At 42.4% G+C, this 16,616-nt stretch overlaps 1 pseudogene; it reads left to right on the forward strand.

The window, feature by feature from the left end:
- The first annotated feature begins 16,161 nt into the window (after window positions 1-16,161).
- On the forward strand, window positions 16,162-16,279 carry LOC124790664 (annotated as a pseudogene).
- Window positions 16,280-16,616: the final 337 nt, after the last annotated feature.

A 16,616-nucleotide genomic window follows, 5' to 3' on the forward strand; every position in this document is an offset into this window, starting at 1 on the left:
GGGTGCCGATCTCATACTGTAGACATTGTTTAAGAAGGGCTAGTTCGAAATTAGACTACTAAGGAGGTGAAATAGGAGACGAAAGGCTTTTTGAAAATACTTCGTTGTTATGGCAGTTTCGTAGCTATAATTACGGAAATTGGTGTATTTGTTGGGGGATGAAATTCCTGTGGCACTACCACCACAAGAACGCAAAAAGCATAATGAACAAAACCTTGGACTTCAGCTACCAGAATCGCTTTTGGGTTAGGAGTACATTCGGCAAAGATTATGGTTCTATGACCTTACTTAGCGTGAAAGTTTAGAAGGCGTTGCAGTTTGTGAACAACATAAAAACTGGATTAAAGAAAAACAAAAGATCTTTGCAGACCATACAGTCTACACGAGGGAGGCAGCGGGCGCTAAGCTAGTGTAATATACGTGTAGGCCTATATTCGTGCTGTATAACAACGTAAAGCTGAGATCACTTCTTATAAAGTTAGCTCAAAAGAGTAGAAATGTAATATACCTTTCTGACTAGTTGCTCGGAATGAACGATTTTTTTTAACGTAGGTGAAGCGCTGTGTCTAGATTAGATTAGATTAGATTAGATTAATACTAGTTCCATGGATCATGAATACGATATTTCGTAATGATGTGGAACGAGTCGAATTTTCTAATACATGACATAATTAGGTTAATTTAACAACATACTTAAGTTAATATAACAACTTTATTTTTTGTGTTTTTTTTATTTTTTATTTTTATTTTTTTTATTTTTTAAATATTTTTTTCTTTCTTTTTATTTATATCTAAAAATTCCTCTATGGAGTAGAAGGAGTTGTCATTCAGAAATTCTTTTAATTTCTTCTGAAATACTTGTTGGTTATCTGTCAGACTTTTGATACTATTTGGTAAGTGACCAAAGGCTTTAGTGCCAGTATAATTCACCCCTTGCTGTGCCAAAGTTAGATTTAATCATGAATAGTGAAGATCATCCTTTCTCCTAGTATTGTAGTTATGCACACTGCTATTACTTTTGAATTGGGTTTGGTTGTTAATAACAAATTTCATAAGAGAGTATATATGCTGAGAAGCTACTGTGAATATCCCTAGATCCTTAAATAAATGTCTGCAGGATGATCTTGGGTGGACTCCAGCTATTATTCTGATTACACGCTTTTGTGCAATAAATACTTTATTCCTCAGTGATGAATTCCCCCAAAATATGATGCCATATGAAAGCAATGAGTGAAAATAGGCGTAGTAAGCTAATTTACTAAGATGTTTATCACCAAAATTTGCAATGACCCTTATTGCATAAGTAGCTGAACTCAAACGTTTCAGCAGATCATCAATGCGTTTCTTCCAATTTAATCTCTCATCAATGGACACACCTAAAAATTTGCAATATTCTACCTTAGCTATATGCTTCTGATTAAGGTCTATATTTATTAATGGTGTCATACCATTCCCTGTACGGAACTGTATGTACTGTGTCTTATCAAAATTCAGTGAGAGTCCGTTTACAAGGAACCACTTCGTAATTTTCTGAAAGACAGTATTGACAATTTCATCAGTTAATTCTTGTTTGTCAGGTGTGATTACTATACTTGTATCATCAGCAAAGAGAACTAACTTTGCCTCTTCATGAATATAGAATGGCAAGTCATTAATATATAATAACAACAACAAAGGACCCAAGACTGACCCTTGTGGAACCCCATTCCTGATAGTTCCCCAGTTTGAGGAATGTGCTGATCTTTGCATGTTACGAGAACTACTTATTTCAACTTTTTGCACTCTTCCAGTTAGGTAAGAATTAAACAATTTGTGCACTGTCCCACTCATGCCACAATACTTGAGCTTGTCTAGCAGAATTTCATGATTTACACAATCAAAAGCCTTTGAGAGATCACAAAAAATCCCAATGGGAAGTGTTCGGTTATTCAGATCATTCAAAATTTGACTGGTGAAAGCATATATGGCATTTTCTGTTGAAAAACCTTTCTGGAAACCAAACTGACATTTTGTTAGTACTTCATTTTTACAGATATGTGAAGCTACTCTTGAATACATTACTTTCTCAAAAATTTTGGATAAAGCTGTTAGAAGGGAGATTGGACGGTAATTGTTGACATCAGATCTATCCCCCTTTTTATGCAAAGGTATAACAATAGCATATTTCAGTCTATCAGGGAAAATGCCCTGTTCCAGAGAGCTATTACACAGGTGGCTGAGAATCTTACTTATCTGTTGAGAACAAGCTTTTAGTATTTTGCTGGAAATGCCATCAATTCCATGTGAGTTTTTGCTTTTAAGCACGTTTATTATTTTCCTAATTTCAGAGGGAGAAGTGGGTGAGATTTCAATTGTATCAAATTGCATAGGTATGGCCTCTTCCATTAACAGCCTAGCATCTTCTAATGAACACCTGGATCCTACTATATCCACTACATTTAGAAAATGATTATTAAAAATATTTTCAACTTCTGACTTTTTGTTCGTAAAGTTTTCATTCAATTTGATGGTAATACTGTCTTCCTCTGCTCTTGGTTGACCTGTTTCTCTTTTAATAATATTCCAAATTGTTTTAATTTTATTATCAAAGTTGCTGATTTCAGACATGATACACATACTCCTGGATTTTTTAATAACTTTTCTTAATATAACACAATAGTTTTTATAATTTTTGATAGTTTCTGGGTCACTACTCTTTCTTGCTGTCAGATACATTTCCCTTTTCCGGTTACAAGATATTTTTATACCCTTAGTAAGCCATGGTTTGTTACAAGGTTTCTTACGAGTATATTTAACTATTTTCTTGGGGAAGCAGTTTTCAAATACATTTACAAAAATGTCATGAAATAAATTATATTTTAAATTGGCATCAGGTTCACGGTACACCTCATCTCAGTCTAACTGCTGTAGGCTTTCCCTGAAATTTGCAATTGTTAAATCGTTGACTGAACGTACTATTTTGGAGGACTGTTTAGTACTGCTGAATGGAGCTACCTCATATATTGTAACTAGCTGTGCACCATGATCAGAAAGACCATTCTCAACAGGCTGAGCATTTATCTGGTTAAACTTATCTTGGTCTATAAAGAAGTTATCTATCAGTGAGCTGCTATCCTTTACCACCCGAGTAGGAAAATCAATAACTGGTGTCAAATTGAAAGAACCGAGTAATACTTCAAGGTCATTTTTCCTATTACCCTCTTTCAGATAATCTACATTGAAGTCCCCACAAATAATAATTTGCTTCCCCCTGTCTGACAGATAGCACAACAAGGAGTCCAAATTTTTCAGAAATAGATGAAAATTTCTTGATGGGGACCTATATACAGTTACAACTATAAATGTGCCTTTATTTAATTTAAGCTCACATGCACATGCTTCTATATGTTTCTCTACACAAAACTTTTTCGTTTCTATACTTTTTGCACAATGATAACTTTTGACATACACTCCTGGAAATGGAAAAAAGAACACATTGACACCGGTGTGTCAGACCGACCATACTTGCTCCGGACACTGCGAGAGGGCTGTACAAGCAATGATCACATGCACGGCACAGCGGACACACCAGGAACCGCGGTGTTGGCCGTCGAATGGCGCTAGCTGTGCAGCATTTGTGCACCGCCGCCGTCAGTGTCAGCCAGTTTGCCGTGGCATACGGAGCTCCATCGCAGTCTTTAACACTGGTAGCATGCCGCGACAGCGTGGACGTGAACCGTATGTGCAGTTGACGGACTTTGAGCGAGGGCGTATAGTGGGCATGCGGGAGGCCGGGTGGACATACCACCGAATTGCTCAACACGTGGGGCGTGAGGTCTCCACAGTACATCGATGTCGTCGCCAGTGGTCGGCGAAAGGTGCACGTGCCCGTCGACCTGGGACCGGACCGCAGCGACGCACGGATGCACGCCAAGACCGTAGGATCCTACGCAGTGCCGTAAGGGACCGCACCGCCACTTCCCAGCAAATTAGGGACACTGTTGCTCCTGGGGTATCGGCGAGGACCATTCGCAACCGTCTCCATGAAGCTGGGCTACGGTCCCGCACACCGTTAGGCCGTCTTCCGCTCACGCCCCAACATCGTGCAGCCCGCCTCCAGTGGTGTCGCGACAGGCGTGAATGGAGGGACGAATGGAGACGTGTCGTCTTCAGCGATGAGAGTCGCTTCTGCCTTGGTGCCAATGATGGTCGTATGCGTGTTTGGCGCCGTGCAGGTGAGCGCCACAATCAGGACTGCATACGACCGAGGCACACAGGGCCAACACCCGGCATCATGGTGTAGGGAGCGATGTCCTACACTGGCCGTACACCACTGGTGATCGTCGAGGGGACACTGAATAGTGCACGGTACATCCAAACCGTCATCGAACCCATCGTTCTACCATTCCTAGACCGGCAAGGGAACTTGCTGTTCCAACAGGACAATGCACGTCCACATGTATCCCGTGCCACCCAACGTGCTCTAGAAGGTGTAAGTCAACTACCCTGGCCAGCAAGATCTCCGGATCTGTCCCCCATTGAGCATGTCGCGGTCTGCACGTCCAGCACGAACGCTGGTCCAACTGAGGCGCCAGGTCTAAATGGCATGGCAAGCCGTTCCACAGGACTACATCCAGCATCTCTACGATCGTCTCCATGGGAGAGTAGCAGCCTGCATTGCTGCGAAAGGTGGATATACACTGTACTAGTGCCGACATTGTGCATGCTCTGTTGCCTGTGTCTATGCGCCTGTGGTTCTGTCAGTGTGATCATGTGATGTATCTGACCCAAGAAATGTGTCAATAAAGTTTCCCCTTCCTGGGACAATGAATTCACGGTGTTCTTATTTCAATTTCCAGGAGTGTATATGGCAACTCCTCCTTTCTCCATATTTTCTCTCATTACATGTGCAGAGAGCTTATATTTACCTTATCCATATCAGTAACAATGTGATGCTCAGACAGGCATAGTATATCTATTTCATTCTCAGCTTCTAAATCTTCTAAACAAACCAGAAGCTCATCTACTTTATTCTTTAAACTCCCAATATTTTGATGAAATATACTTACATTATTTTTAATTATACTTTTATGAGAACCTTTCCTTATTCTAACATTTGCAGTACTCTCCTGTCTGAGTTTCTCATTGTGCTTAGGCCTAGTTCCTATACCAGTGGTCACATGGTGTTCAGAGAGGCAGATTATGTCAACTGGGTTGGGTGACTTTAATTCATCAATGCAATTACCTAGGACTGAGATACAACTTGGTGGAGATAAAATTTCTGGTGATTGGTGAAAATTTATAATTGATAGCTGTGATTGGTGATCAAATGTGCTAGAATTGTGCTGTTTAATTTCTTTCCTAAACTGAAGATTTGTTTCAATCCTGACCTCTCGTAGAACTTGACATCTTTCTGTCTTACCTGTCCTAAAAAAGGTGCTGCTCCAACACCTGTAACCACTGGTATTTTACTATTCATGGCAGTGCCTCCCCCCCTTAAATTTCCTGCTATAACCCCAGCCAGTTTCCCCTTCCCTTTCCTGTTGAGATGTAGGCCGTGCCTGGTATAGTCCCACCTACTGAGATAATCAACAGGAACCACACCAATATGAGCCCGCAAGCAGCTGTTCCAACTCCAAATTAACTCTCCCAACAGAAGAGTTCAAATGAGGCCGGTCATGGCGTCTCAGGACAGATACAAATTCAACATTGGTGTGTCTCGATGCCGACGCAATCTTTACCAGGTCACACTCTATACTGTACCCAGGATCTCTGTCGATGCTGTTCCCTGGCCCTCACAATAACCACGGTGTCTTCCCTGGTAAATCCTTTACAGAGTGAACCTAAATCCTCTGTCACCTGATCCAGACTAGCACTTGGTTTGAAATCAGACGATGTGGGTTTTTACAGTTACGTAGATGTCAGCTAACAATCTCAGACCACAAGTTTACGACACATGGAGATTAAAGACGTTCTGTGTTAAGCGATTTTTTTTTACGTCCGCTGTAGCAGTTAAACGCCAGTACATATACCGATACATACGTCGTTAGAGAGACATTATGGGTCGCAACTGAAGCATTTGTGCCAAAATACTGACTGGTTATTTTATTGATCATACTTTTGATGTAGAAGGATGTAGGCTGCAGTAAGTACTGGGAGATGAAGAAGCTTGCACAGGATAGAGTAGCATGGAGAGCTGCATCAAACCAGTCTCAGGACTGAAGAGAACAACAACTTTTGATAAAAGATGAAAACAGCCTTACATTTCTCCCGCTTCTGTTTATGGATCGCAATATAGTGAACCCGTCTACGCCTGTGCCACCAAACAAGATACTACTCCTATCCTCCTGTTTTTAACACTAGAATGTTCGTTCCTATTCTGCATTTTGTCCCTCCTTAATATTTTTAATTACATAACTACGATTCAGGTTGTTGGTTCTATGATGACGTTGTTAGTGTTGACTTCATCAAAAAGCTGTTGACTCATAGCATTTGTAATGTAAGTCGTTCAAAAGAATTTTACCGAATGCCTGTAGTTGCCTAAGGCTTAAGGTGACGTGAACAACAGCACTAATGAGACCGGTTAGAAAGAGTCATTAACTAGCATCCCTTCCTCCATTCCTCTCTCTCTCTCTCTCTCTCTCTCTCTCTCTCTCTCTCCCCCTCTCTGTCACAAACAAACATACGCGTAGAACATACACACACTTTAGTGGGGTTTGTTAGAATGGATATGACACTTGACACTGTAATAGAAGGCAGGTGCGTCGCAATAAAAATAAAAATGATTCAAATGGCTCTGAGCACTATGGTACTTAACTTCTAAGGTCATCAGTCCCCTAGAACTGAGAACTACTTAAACCTAACTAACCTAAGGACATCACACACATCCATGCCCGAGACAGGATTCGAACCTGCGACCGTAGCGATCGCGCGGTTCCGGAGTGTAGCGCCTAGAACCGCTCGGCCACTCCGGCCGGCTACGTCACAATCCCATCGTGTTCCTGTCGTATTAATACATATGTGAGAAGCCACCGTCAAGGTCACAATTTCTTTTATTGACGATTACCGGTTAAGATCTACCCTACATATCACCTTCATGTCTGTCGCCGCAAGTGCAGATTGTCAGCAATGGTACGAAAGAGATCGATACTGTCCGACCGCCGTGTCATCCTCAGCTACAGGCGCCACTGGATGCGGATATGGAGGGGCATGTGGTCAGCACACCGCTCTCCCTGCCGTTGTCAGTTTAGGAGATGGGTGTCGCTCTTCAATTGGTCTCACAAGGGCTAAGACCAACCGCCTCGCCAGCAGCGTTTGTCAGACCGGAAGGTCTCCCATCCAAGCGCTAGACAACCCGTTAGAACGAAAGACAGCAAACTAAAGTAAATATGCAAAGGATGTGACATCCTTCGTATATTTGCGTACGTCATTCGTACTACTGTTGACTGCACCTACGACACCAGACTTGGGTATGATTTGCAGGGTAGATCGAAACCAGCAGTCATCAGTAAAAGAAATTGTGATCCAGACAGTGTTTTCTTCGTTTATTAGTACAGCTAAGATCAGAGATCCTAAGAGACGCCGTTAATCACGCCCTTGATGTTTCTCGTTGCGAAGCACTTATAACTGTAAATCCCCGAGTACGGTTCACAAAGGACTTCTGTTTGATGTAACTTAGACTTATTTCATGAGATTTCTGGATTGCATCCGGACAGCATTGTCATCTAACCACGATATTTTAACCCTCAACCATTCAGCCATCTTTAGGCGAGTGTTTCTTACTGAAACACTCCCCTGAAGACGGCTAAATAGCTGGACAGCCGAAATATCGTGGCAAGATGTAAGCGTCATCTGGCTGCAATCCCGTAACCTATCACCTATTATGTCGGGAAACTTCATGAATGACTTAGACCTTTAACAAAGGAGCCTTCAAACGGTGTTTGTAGCTACTCTGTGCTCCCACAACAGAAATGTGTTTATGTGCTGAAGCGTGAAGTGATTTAATATGCAGGTGGTTCTATTTACACGTTGTCTTTTCGTTTTTGAGGCCTGCCTCCCGGATTTGAAGTTTTTTGCGTAAAATGGGAGTTGTTTCGTCTTCTGCAACTATAAGAAGTGTTGTTCTATTTGAAATATCTTCAGTGTTCACTGTATCAGTTTTGGTTTTGTTTATAAATCGGTTTAGCGACGACTTAAGGAGTTCTCAAGTTTAAAATTACTTTTGTACGTGAGTAATACAGTAAAAAGGTTATTTTAAACATGAGAAGTGTTTATGATCTCACTAAACTGATTTATGAACAGACCCAAAGTTGCTGAAGATGTTTTAAATAAAACGAAACGTGTATGGCCCAAATAAGACTTTTACGGACGCAACAGGAGCAGTAATTCCCTTATCACGTGATTCTGTTTGTATGTGGTATAAACACTACGTTTGATTTAGTCAAACAATTATGGTTCACGAGAGAGGAAAGCATTCCGCCTCTACGAAAAGGGACTTCATGGAAACTCGTTTTAGCTATTAGTCAGCTTGCTAAGCCTCTAAGCTCTTAAGCCCTAAGGCGTATATCTGGACACAGGAAATGTCCGTCCCTGGAGAAAGACAGCAGTAAGGGGGAACAACTACAGAGAAACTACACAAAAGATAGTAGTCAATAGGAACCTGTCTATTGCGGAGCGAAATTTTCCATGTATAGAAGCTCGTGGCAGCCAAACAAAGGAAATTTTGATCGCCGTGTTTCAGTGAGTATCTGTTTGACGGATGCACACAGCAGCGCCGAGAAAACTTGGTGCAAGCCACAGTTTTATAACGCCACACTCCCTTGGCTAGATAATGTACACTGAACAAACCAATGAGAAACCATAGAACATCGGTGCAAGAGAAGTAGAACACTTTCCAAAGGTCAGTGAACTAGACCGTTAGAGAAAAGATTGCAGTTCAGTTGGAGCCAAAGAGTCGGCTACTTAGCCGTGCAGTTTTAGTCTTGGAAGAATCAAAGGGGATCACTGCCCACCGCTTCTTCGTGATGGTAGCCCAGCCACTGTGTACCACTGTCGTTCTATCCACACTCTATCGATGACTGCGACGCGAGTCTTCCCATCTTGGTGGTCCGATATTCGCCACCTTTTGCTGTGGAACTGTACCAGCCGCTCCACATTCAACGGGACGTTAAAACCTAATCTTTCTTCCTTTCTTTTCCTTTCCACAGAAACAAGAATCCACTCTCCTGCAGAGCTTACTTGTCGAATACTTCCGCGTTCGAAGGTCCGCAATGACAGACAGCTCTATTAGTCACATAACGAGCACAAGAGGATTATAATACTTTTCTTGGCCTACTTTCAAGGTTAATCTACAGCGATAGAACACACACACACACACACACACACACACACACACACACACACACACACACACACTGACTGTTTATACCCGTCAACCTCAACGATCTATGCAGCAGTGTCGATACTTTCGTAATCGCTCTGAACTGATGCAGTGCGCATAGAGAATTGTCAGGATAGTGTCTGTGCTGCATGTAAAGACTGTTCATGTAACAGACGAGGTAGGCTAATTCCGGAATACATTTTCGAGAATTTCAGATTTTATCTTGTTTTTGTTAAGTTACGTACTAGTTGTAACGGGACATCGTCCTCTAGCATTACTTTTCCCCAACAGTAGTTGTCGATACCAGTACTATTTTTCAAATTTTGGTCAGGTCAGTATTATCTCAGTTTTTTTCTAAAAAAATGGTTCAAATGGCTCTGAGCACTGTGGGACTTAACTTCTGAGGTCATCAGCCCTCTAGAACTTAGAACTACTTAAACCTAACCAACCTAAGGACATCACACACATCCATGCCCGAGACAGGATTCAAACCTGCGACCGTAGCGGTCGCGCGGTTCCAGACTGTAGCGCGTAGAACCGCTCGGCCACTCCGGCCGGCTGTTTCTCTGAAAACTTTCATATAATTTTATACACAACATGTTATATTTAAAGCTAACATTTATGAAAGGGAATTATTTTATAAGATATTTTAGCTTCGATGCTATAATCGGTAAGTACTAGCTCTGAATGCACATTTAAAATTATTTTTTTAGGAACATTTGAAATTACGAATTATTTGCACACTTAATATTTCTATTATTAATTATGCAATCCTGTACTGTTTATTATGTTTATTTCTGGACTCATTTATGAAATAATAATCGAAATTAATAATGTAAAAAAAACGAGTAGCAATTCATTTTTTAAGAAAAATTGTAAACCCTTTGGAACATTGTTATTTACGCAGATTGTGAGAGTCGTAAGCTTGCCTCTGATGTGATCGGAAGAATTTTTGTATAATGGGGGATCGAACAATGTAATTTCGGTTTTGTTAATGATATACTAAAATGTGAGGAAATCAGTGGAAAACATATTTTCGCAAAAAATTCTGCAACAACAATCTTCCAATTTATTTAGTTCAACCCAACCGTGAGGACCTGATGTTAGATTTTCAGCTTCAAGAATCAGACGTCTAGACAAGATTTGGAGCCATCTCAACATGACAAGCTAAATAAACTTGGAAGTTTATTGTAATCTTCGTTCCTCTCAAATCTTCATAAAAGACTCTGCTTATTAATTACTTGGACTGGGCGTTGTTTAATGTGGACAACAGATGGAAGAAGGGGGGAGATTACTCAGTCATAATTCAAATGCGAATCGATAACTACAGTATGTGGAATGTCTTCATTGCAGGACCATTAGGAGCTCTGACAAGGATGCAAATTTAGCAAGCTCAAAATTACGTCAAACGAACCCCTTGTGCAAGTTGTGCAAGTCAAAAAAAGTTACAAAAAATGTTTACTTGCATTTTTGTAATCGCCAGCAGGCCTAAGGCAAGTTAGAAAAACTCTTTGTTCCTCAGATGTTCTTTTAGCTTGCCGAAAAGATGAAAATCACCTGGTGCGGTATCTTGTCTACGTGACCGATACTGCCAAACCTTTCAACGAAAACGTTGATGCAGAAATTGTGTAGTGCGTGTAGTGTGGGGCGTTGTATTGCGGTGATGCAGGACAATATCAGTGCTGAATTTTCTACACCTCTTGTTCTTTGCGCCGTTGCGCAGAGATGTCGGTGTTGCACAGTACGTACCGGCATTAATGGTCGTGCCCTTTGCCGTAAAGTCCTGAACAGTCGAAGAAAACGGTTCCCATGATCTTCTCTGCAACTTTTCATTTCTTCCGCCGAAGGCGACAAGGTGTGTCTTTCCATGGACGCTCTGTTTGTTGCAGGTGTGATGGATGGATCCATGTCTCATCGCCTGTAATGGTGAGGCTTAGGAAATCGTTGCCTTCCACGGAGTAACGTTCAAGGAATTCCAGAGACGCCCGTAAGCCTTGCGCATTTCTGTGCAGGTTACAGTGATCGCAGAACCCAGCGTGAGCACAATTTAAAATGCTGCAGACGAACATGGACGACGGAATGAGCATTACCTTCTGAGATGCTCGTCTGCAAAGCAAAGTCCGCTGTAGTCACTGCGTGACAGTGGCCCTAGTCAAATTGTTGGCACCATTTCACTATGGCTGGACGCTTCTAACTGGTCCACGTACCGCCAGTAATTAATGGTGAATCTGTGTGCAATATAGACCCCTTGCCCACATGAATTGTACTGTCCCGCGTACTAACGTTTGTAATACGTTTCCAGTTGTAGCGCTATTTCACACACAGGCACTGTGATGCATCTGTTATCGGTACCGCGGCAGCACTGCATCTACGGGAAATCTAGAACACATACTTTCTTCTTACAGTTGCTCTTGTCGGGCAACGGTCTTATTGTTGCGACATGTCAAACTTACCTTCAGGTTCCCTATGTATTTACATAGGTGTCAGTGCAACTTTTGAGTCATCAGTTTTCTGACTAGTTTGATGCGGACCGCTATGAATTTCTCTCCAGTGCCAACCTTCATGTCAGAACATCACTTGCAACCCACGTACTCATTCACTTGCTGGATGTATTCCAATATCTGTCTTCCTCTACAATTTTTGCCCTCTACAGCTTCCTCTAATACCGTGGAAGTCATTCCCTCATGTCTTAACAGATGTCCTATCATCCTGTCCCTTCTCCTTGTCGATGTTTTCCACATATTCCTTTCCTCTCCGAGTCTGCATATTCTTCATTCCTTACCTTATCAGTCCACCTAATTTTCAACTTTCGTCTGTAGCACCACATGCAAATGCTTCGATTCTCTTCTGTTCTGATTATCCCACAGTCCATGTTTCACATCCACACAGTATATGCTTCGATTTTCGTCTTTTTTGTATTTCCCACAGCCCATGTTTCACATCCACACAGTGTAATATAGTGAAATAACAAAACACAGTTTCCCTTTTTCCTCAGTGCAATCTGGTATTTAATGTGTAAAATAACTGTTCGTGAAGTGTGTTGACGCTTCTAGCATAGCAGACTTCGGGACGATCTCTGCCAATATGACGACAGCCAATTGTTACTGACAAAGATAATATAGATAGCGATCGGAAGCTCGAGGTTTGATTCCTATTTGAAGTGGCAAGGATACCTATTATGTTTTATACGGGTTGCCACTGCGAGTAGCTCCATTAAGTACGCTGATGTGTTTATGTTCCTTGCGTCTGATAATGCTGTCCGATGCCAGCATGAAATCGAAGTAGCACAACCCCATCCGTAGCACAAACCAGCAACAAATGCCACAATCCTCACTGTGGATAGGTTTTGGACACTAGCACATTCACTAATAATCTGTCCTCCTCCTCTTGGAGACCAAATATCAATCATAGTATTTTATTGCACCACCAGGATTAGAACGGCTTACATTTACGTCCAGTAGCTCGTGTTAGGTGCCTCGTCTACGCACACACACACAGAGAAAATCCATTGTCTGTAGCACTCTATACGGTCGCTAGACTTCTGATTATTCGACCACACATGTCCGAATACGCAGTGTTTGTCCGGTTACTCCTCGGAAGACATACTAGTTTTGACACTGCTGTACGATAAATTTCTGGGCTAACTTAGAAAACAGTTAACCAGGAACATATGAAATTGTTGTTCATTGCTCCCAGCATAGAACACAGACATCGTGTAACGTGTTACTATTATTTACTGGCCTCCTGTAATTAATAGCCGCGTCCTCTATTTTAGTCGCCTCCGCCAGTTTTCGGTTGCAGGGGAGGGGTTACTGTTCGTGCTTAAGACGATGGATTGGTCTTTCGCTAGTTCTTCTAAACGTGGAAACGTCGGAGACGCGTTGGTGGATTTTAAAGGTGAGAAATTTTCTCATGATGCTTATGGTTCTTATTACCACCCACGGCAAAGACACTTGTAAAAGTCCTCAGAAGAAACACCACTTTACAGAAACAATAGCTTGATAGCAGGAAAGGCCTGAACATACTTACATTCTGACCCTAATTCTGATTTGCTGGAAAGCCTAAATGTTAAATAATTGGTGGAGCGTTTTGGGTTATCGTAAACTCGAGGAATCGGCCGGCACCACTTGTAGGATGCAGAAGTCGTGTGTCTGCTGCGGTAAAGCTGGTGTTTTCGTAGTTTATTCCAGAAGTCGAGAGAAAGTGGTCCTTCGTGAGCAACCGACTATTTCCTGCAGTACAAGAAATAAAGGAAACCCGAAAGTGCGTCTCTGTGCCCGCACTTGGATTTCGAGAGAAGTCATTCCGATTTTCTATGCGAACGCTGCCGTGTAGTGAGTGTACACACACTCACTAGGCAGAGACCTCAGTTTACGTTACAGAGACTAGAAGATAACTGAGCAGCCGTTTCAGTGAAAGAGAGCGACTTGGCGACATTTTCATTGAACCCAATAAATTACACTCGTTTCTGTGGAAATTTGACTATGGCCTTTTTCCGTGGCTCTTTGCTTATTGATTTTGAAGTGTATGCCTGTTGTTTTGTACCTATTATCAGGGGTAGATTCTAATATACAGAGTGGTGGATTGGACTGTTAGCGGTAATTATATACCACTCCAGTGGTCGGATCTTGGAATCTCATCTGAAAGAAGGTAGACAGTGTTACGGGACAATTTTTTTCTCCAGAATCTTATTAATAGACCTATTCAGATCAGGATGCCCAATGTATTTATTGCTGCATTAATGTATGTACACAGTTAAATCTATCACTAATGATTGGAAACCTAAGTAGTACTGTACTCATTAATTTTGTATGGAGACATGTCCTTGTAGTGCTTTTCTGCTACTTGGAACGGCTAGCCGGTTATAAGAACACATAAGAGCTCTGAGAGGACGACGGCGCACGGGCTATAAAAATGTTTCTACTAAAAGCCAGGATTTAGTCACGTACGTCCTGTGAACCGAGCATAGTTTTTCAACAGACGTGAGAACCGTGGTGGTCGCCTTTGTGGTAAGGTCTTAGGGGACCAAACTGCTGAGGTCATCGGTCCCTAGGCTTACGCACTACTTAATCTAACTTAAACTGACTTACGCTAAGGACAACACACACACACACACACACACACACACACACACACACACCCATGACCGAGGGAGGACGGTTGTCGTGGGGGTGGCAGCCAAGAATGCCAAAGCACGTTGTAAACTTTCTGCGTGCTAGAAAAATAAACACAGCCGTTGGGGGGGGGGGGGGGGGGCAGAGGAGGCGTAGATGTTTGAATTTTGTAAGGAGACCCATGGTTGACTCATGACAGTTAATTCTGTAGCAGTTTTGGAGACTCAAGAGTGTGGACTTGATGGCATTTCTATTGGACAAAAAGCCAAAACTTGTAGTGACTGAGAATTTCTGTCTACTACCCCACTCAAGGAGAGAACTGAGCACTATCGGTTATCCAAAGCATTTTCGTTAGGATAAAGGAAACTGTTGCAACTGCTATGAACTTTTCATGGGTCGGGACACGGAAACCATGCTGGTATGGCCTTCCAAGATTCTGGAATTGGCAGAACCACCTAGATTTTGTTAAGAAGAGGATGACTACACTTCAGTACTGAAGAGGGAGATGTCTTCGCTTTTTTTCGCTTTTGAGCTGATCATAGGCGCTGGGGCTGCACTTAACAATTCTCAGCAGTCGTCCCCTCCACCTGAGTATCAGCAGAATGATAAGCAAGGGAAGCATTTGTGTACGTCGTGACGAGAAGACGGCCAAGCTATTTTGTTCACGTCAGAGTTTCGTATTTCTGAATTAATCGATACAACCAGCTCGCTGCATTCAAAATATGTTTAGGTGAGAGAACTCGTGATTGCACGTTCTTTTATGTGTTTTTTCTTTGTGCTGCCAACTCATTTCGTGGACACAGTTTTTGTATCATTTGTACCTGTGCTAAACTCTTTCGTATATGTTTTTGTACCCTTGCACCTGTTAGCATTTATTTGTTATGCTTATTCAGCTAGAATCACAGTAATGTATCTATCAATCAATCAGACTATTATAGTGATCTTTAGTTTCATTTAGTGGCTTGATGGAAACCTTTATCAATATATCTACGAGCATTGTGGTACTCACTTTTCATTTTTAACTGGGTCACTCACTGTTTAATTCAGATATTTAATTAATAATATTTAAGTAATGCAATAAAAATTTTTATCGGACAATTTAGTTTGAAAAAAGGGGAATTCGTTGTGGAACATCATCTAATAATCCCCCTTCAACCCACATGGCTTAATAAATTTCCGATAGGTGGCGGCGAAACACGTGGCCTTCAAAATGGCGTTTGTGATGGAGGTGCCGGAGGTGCGTTCCAAGCAGAAAGCTGTCACTGAGATTCGTTTGGTGGAAAAACCAGAGCATCGCAGATTCCATAGCTGCTTGCAGAATATCTACGGTGACATGTTAGTGAAAAAAAGCACGGTGAGTTGTTGGGTGAGGTTGCAGAAACCTGTCTGATCTAACGGGTGCCAGCCGGCTGTACATAGCTGTGACATCCATAGTTTTGGAACGTGCGGAGACTCTCATTCGAAATTATCGACGGATCACAATCAAACACCTCAATGCTCAACTGGATGTCTATGTTGGTAGTCCTGACACACTTTTCCAACAGTCAGAGAACTCAAAGGTGTGTGTGCCCCCTCGGTTCCTCGCCGCCTAACAGATCATAAAGAGCAACGAAGTACCATCTGTGTGGAGATGCTTGACCGTGAAGAGGTTGATCGTGATAATTTTTTGTCGAACGTTGTCATATGAAGGCCAACGGCCTTGCCGCAGTGGTAACACCGATTCCCCTCAGATCACCGAAGTTAAGCGCTGTTGGGCTGGGCTAGTACTTGGATGGGTGACCATCCGGTCTGCCGAGCGCTGTTGGCAAGCGGGGTGCACTCAGCCCTTGTGAGGCAAAGTGAGGAGCTACTTGATTGAGAAGTCGCGGCTCCGGTCTCGGAAACTGACACACGGCCGGGAGAGCGGTGTGCTGACCACACGCCCCTCCATATCCGCATCCAGTGACGCTTATGGGCTGATGATGACACGGCGGCCGGTCGGTACCATTGGGCCTTGATGGCCTGTTCGGGAGGCGTTTCGTTACATGAGATGAAAAGTGGGTTTATCACTTCGAACCGGAAACACAACGGCAGTCCATGGTGTGGCGCCACACCATTTCTCCCCTAAAGAAAATGTTCAAAGCCGAACCATCGGCCGGTAAAGC

The sequence above is a fragment of the Schistocerca piceifrons genome, chromosome 3 (assembly GCF_021461385.2).
Source record: "Schistocerca piceifrons isolate TAMUIC-IGC-003096 chromosome 3, iqSchPice1.1, whole genome shotgun sequence".
NCBI classification, from domain to species: domain Eukaryota; kingdom Metazoa; phylum Arthropoda; class Insecta; order Orthoptera; family Acrididae; genus Schistocerca; species Schistocerca piceifrons.